General features: G+C 38.9%; 1 long non-coding RNA gene and 1 gene segment (V, D, J or C); one reads left to right on the top strand and one right to left on the bottom strand.

Annotated features, from left to right (window-relative positions):
- LOC104981969 overlaps nt 1-2,168 on the top strand; it is a 62,364-nt gene extending 60,196 nt beyond the window's left edge. For both annotated transcript variants that reach the window (XR_824451.1, XR_824452.1), the window contains 2 exons: nt 1,400-1,526; nt 1,896-2,168. This is a non-coding gene — a long non-coding RNA (uncharacterized LOC104981969). The remainder of the gene's footprint in view (nt 1-1,399; nt 1,527-1,895) is intronic.
- Nucleotides 1-5,293, bottom strand: part of LOC104981963 — a 916,007-nt gene that overhangs the window by 398,683 nt on the left and 512,031 nt on the right.

Here is a 5,293-nt window from a genome sequence, read left to right as displayed (position 1 = left end):
TCCTCTTTCACTTTCATCAAGGGCTCTTTAGTTCCTCTTCACTTTCTGCCATAAGGGTGGTGTCATCTGCATATCTGAGGTTATTGATATTTCTCCCAGCAATCTTGATTCCAGCTTGTGCTTCATCCAGCCTTGCATTTCTCATGATGTACTCTGCATATAAGTTAAATAATCAGAGTGACAATATACAGCTTTGATGTACTCCTTTCCCGATTTGGAACCAGTCTGTTGTTCCATGGCTGGTTCTAACTATTGCTTCTTGACCTGCATACACATTTCTCAGGAGGCAGGTAATGTGGTCTGGTATTCCCATCTCTTGAATTCTCCACAGTTTGTTTTAATCTACATAGTCAAAGGCTTTGGTGTAAACAATAAAGCAGAAGTAGATGTTTTTCTGGAATTCTCTTGCTTTTTCAATCATCCAATGGATGTTTGCAATTTGATCTCTGGTTCCTCTGCCTTTTCTAAATCCAGTTTGAACATCTGGAAGTTCATTGTTCATGTACTGTTGAAGCCTGGCTTGCAGAATTTTGAGTGTTACTTTGCTAGCATGTGAGATGAGTGCAATTTCTGGAAAAGCTGGCTTAAAGCTCAACATTCAAAAAACTAAGATCATGTCACCTGCTCCCATCACTTCATGGCAAGTAGATGGGGAAAAATGGAAGCAGTGAGAGACTATGTTTTCTTGGGCTCCAAAGTCACTGCAGATGGTGACTGCAACAATGAAATTAAAAGACACTTGTACCTTGGAAGAGAAGCTATGACCAACCTAGACAGCATACTAAAAACCAGAGACATTACTTTGCCGACAAAGGTCCGTCTAGTCAAAGCTATAGTTTTTCCAGTAGTCATGTATGGATATGAGAGTTGGATCATGAAGAAAGTTGAGCACCAAAGAATTGATGCTCTTTAAGTGTGGTGTTGGAGAAGACTCTTGAGAGTCCCTTGGACAGCAAGGAGATCAATCGTCAATCCTAAAGGGAATGAACCCTAAATGTATTCATTGGAAGGGCTGATGCTGAAGCTGAAACTTCAATACTTTGGCCATCTGATGCAAAGAACTGACTCATCTGAAAAGACTCTGATGCTGGAAAAAATTGAAGGCAGGAGGAGAAGGGGATGACAGGATGAGATGGTTGGATGGCATCAGTGACTCAATCAACCTGAATTTGAGCAAGCTCCAGGAGTTGGTGATGGACAGGGAAGCCTGGTGTGCTGCAGTCTATGTGGTCGCAAAGAGTTGGACATGACTGAGTGACTTAACTGAACTGAATCTCTATATTTTAGAGTATTTTAAAAAATATACTCTAACAAGTAGGCTGCATCCTATGGGTGAATATTTTGTTTCTGAATATAGCACCTCAAGTTTCATGTTTCTCATTTTTTTTTTTTCTTCTAGTAAATTTCTTCTTTAGGAAAAATTCAGTAGAATTCATGGGATTCATGACTATATAGCCATCTGCTGAGAATGAAAAGGACCTACTTTATCTTGATGAGTTGTCAAGAATGACAAGGGAGATAGCCAGGTAAAAACCATGTCCCAGGTTGTCATAAAAGGGCCCTGAATTCAGCCTATATGTTGAAAAATCTCATAAACTCCCTTCCTTACCATGCATGAAAGGAGTAACTAAAATTAAGAAATATTTTAAACAGATTGAAAACCAGATCAAATAATGCAATAGACTTCCTTTACCCACCACATGAATTTTATAAATATTAAAAACATCATAACTTATAAACATATATATATAACTGTATATTTAATGCATTGGAGGCGAAGTGTCTGACAGGTCTTGTATATGGGAAAACTTGAGGGCATGTGGACTGTAAATTGCTGAGGGTAAGATGATTTCTACAGTGAATAATGAGTTAACACTGTGATTTTTATTTTTCAGTGTTTGGCCTTGTATACTTCTTGAGGATTAAGAATTGGGGGAGGGTGATAAGATAAAAACCCAGTTTACATACAACTTTTGAGGAACACACCTCCTGCATTAAAGAAGGCCATCTGCAGAGTGATTAGTCATCAGCCTCCTAGACCTTTTCTTCCTACGACTTCAAATGAAAAAAGAAATATTTTGTCTTGTTCTTCCTGTTGTCTTCACTTTATATTTGCCATAGAGTTTCTTACTTCAATTTTGTAGCCTTAAATAAATTAAAGATGAGTTCTTATCCCATCCCTGGCTTCTGGCTCTTTGTGTAGAAAGAAAAGGAGGAAAGAAAAATGGAAAGAGAGGTGTGTGGAGGCTGAAGAAAGGCAGCAACATCCTGGCACATTTAACTCTGTTTCTTCCTTTAATGATTATCTGCTGTTCTCCTGCTCTGTCTCCTCCTTTCCTGGTCAGTGTAATCAGAGCTGTGCTCAACTTGCAATGTGTTTTCTTAACACTCATGAGCCCAAGTTGTCTTTATTGTCTGCATTCTTCTACAGACAGGGTATTAGAACACTCCACTTATAGGTTAATCTTTAAAATTGATTATCAGGAGAAATAGGTCATTTTGTAGCTTTAGCACCTTCCCAGTTTAAGGGATAGCATTAATCTGCTACCAATAAAAAATCTTGTTTTAATGCTGTGTCATTTGGTCTTGTATTGGTTTTGTCATAATCCAGCGACACTGTATATGTCAGATAATAACCCTATAATGCAGTTTCAGTTTCCTGGGATTTTGTTATTTTATTTTATTTTCTAATTTTATTTTATTTTTAAACTTTACATAATTGTATTAGTTTTGCCAAATATCAAAATGAATCCGCCACAGGTATACATGTGTTCCCCATCCCGAACCCTTCTCCCTCCTCCCTCCCCATACCATCCCTCTGGGCCGTCCCAGTGCACCAGCCCCATGCATCCAGCATCGTGCATAGAACCTGGACTGGCAACTCGTTTCCTACATGATATTTTACATGTTTCATTGGGATTTTGTTATTTTAAAATGAAACATATTGTATTTTTTTCTCCTTGCAGGCAGTTTAAACAGTAAAGAATATTATAAAGCAGAAAAATAATAAATAGTACTAAGCCTTTGGGTTTCCCAGGTGGTGTTAGTAGTAAAGAACCTGCCTGCCAATGCAAAGAAGTGCACTGTAGATGTAAAGTAGATGTAAAGAGATGCAGGTTCAATCCCTTGGTCAGGAAGATCCCCTGGAGGAGCAAATGGCAACCCTCTCTAGTACTCTTGCCTGAAGAATCCCATGAACAGAGGAGCTGGCAGGCTACAGTCCACGGGGTCGCAAAGAATAGGACAAAACTGAAGTGACTTAGCACACACACAGTACTCAAAGACAACTATCAATAATATTGCTGCAAACATTTTGGTGTTGTTTAATTCACATGTTATTGTGAACATGTTACTTTATTCATGTGTCAAATGTGCTATTCTGATGTTTTGTGTATTTCTCTGGTATAAAATTGTGGTCATGCTGTGATAATTTTTCTTCCCGTGATATATAACATGGGGCATGTATTGGAGAAAGCATAGCCTTTGGAGTTGGATAGTCTTAATTTCAAATTCTATCAGGTTTTTTTATGCGGGGATACCTTAGTCTTCCTGAAATTGCATTTCCTGATCTGTTAACAGGGAATAGGAACAATGATCAATCAGAGTTACATTGAAAATTCAATGAAGTAATATTTGTGAAGTACAAGAAAGAAAGAAAGAAAGTGAAGTCGCTCAGTCGTGTCTGATTCTTTGCGACCCCATGGACTGCAGCCTACCAGGCTCCTCTGTCCATGGAATTTCCCAGGCAAGAGTACTGGAGTGGGTTGCCATTTCCTTCTCCAACAAAGCACATAGTATTTTCTCATCTCAGTAAACAGTTGTTTTCATTACAAACTCTTTGTTAATACAATAAATATGATGAAAGAATATTTCATGGAAAAATATATCATAACTCAACCAGGCTAAGCTTATGTTAGTTTTGTATAACTTGGGTTGGCTAACACTTATTTTTTTGGGGGGAGACTGCTTAAGATACTAAGTGTTCAAATTAATGTGTTATATCTTAAGAAAATTCTACTATGTCATTTTCATGAAGCACCTAGTATAAGCAACAACTCTCAAATCAAGGGAGTGAGTGAGAATACTGAAAGTAGGGAAGAAAAACTTTCATTTGAATCAAACAACGATGCCTTGGTTTTCACTTTTTGTTCTTTGCTAATAGGTCCAGCAAACAAGTTGCAGGGAGAACTCCATCTGTAAATAAGTCTATTCTAGGTGGGACTAGAAAACCAAAAATAAACTGAACTTTTTATCCATAGAAGCTGTCAGGCAAAGTGAATGATGGGTGGTACACATGCTAGTTGCTGGTGCAATCCTGGTAAAAGGCTTTCTTTCTACCACAGGCCATAATAGTGTGGTAATGGAGTTGGTATTCACTGAAAATATTAGCTATGCTGACTTCCGTAGCAAAGCACTAATAGCGTGATATGATTTGGTCTGATCTGACTCATTAAGCTTCCTGAGTAATTGTCAACAGGGGCACTAGGATCTTCACCAATAGCTGCTTTTCCATACAGCTTGATTTTGAAGGCATGCGTGATTTAGCAAGAAACCCATCTAACAGTTATAGGAGCCTCAGTTGTAGCATTTGGGTCCAGGCTGCAGGTGCCTAGAAAGCATTGTGCCTCCACAGAGGTAGGTGGCTGAGTCTCCGAGCTCAGTGACTGTGATGTGCAGGGTGCTGAGAAGCTCTTTTCCATCTAATGTGCCTATTAATCTTCCTAACTTCTTCTCAATCCCAGTTGAAATTAGCGCAAATGGAAATGTGGGAACTTTCTCTTCCTGCTTATACCAGTGCAGGCTTTGAAAGTTAGTCACTTTGTAACTGCAACTGAGAGTTGCATTGCTTCCCTCATGGACAATCAGAGATGGGGGACTCTGCATCACGTGGTCATCACTCTTCACCACTGTTTAGAAAAGATCAATAAATAAATTGGTCAGAGAAAGAATGGTGTCAGGTCAAATCTTATCAGAGATCATAAATATTCTCCAGTAAAAACATTAGATGCTCCTAGATAAGTCAGAATGAATTTCACTTCCCCACCTTGTGTTTTCTGAGGATCAATCCTCAGATTTTCCTGACTGTCCCTCATCTTTTATATTAAGAGTTGTGCTACTCACAGCTCAGTTGAAGCCAGAAGATCACTAGAGAAGCTCGTGGCCATGTCTCCATCCTTCGCTTCTTGGGTTTGTTTTTACTGCCCCAAGCTTTCCTTTTTTAAACCAACACCCTCTCTCTCTAGCACATGTATGTGCATGCATGTGTGCAGACACACAGACACAGACAACAGAC

Source organism: Bison bison, unplaced genomic scaffold, assembly GCF_000754665.1.
Source record: "Bison bison bison isolate TAMUID 2011002044 unplaced genomic scaffold, Bison_UMD1.0 scf7180017864526, whole genome shotgun sequence".
Classification (NCBI taxonomy): domain Eukaryota; kingdom Metazoa; phylum Chordata; class Mammalia; order Artiodactyla; family Bovidae; genus Bison; species Bison bison.
This window is presented reverse-complemented; position numbering and strand designations above follow the sequence as displayed.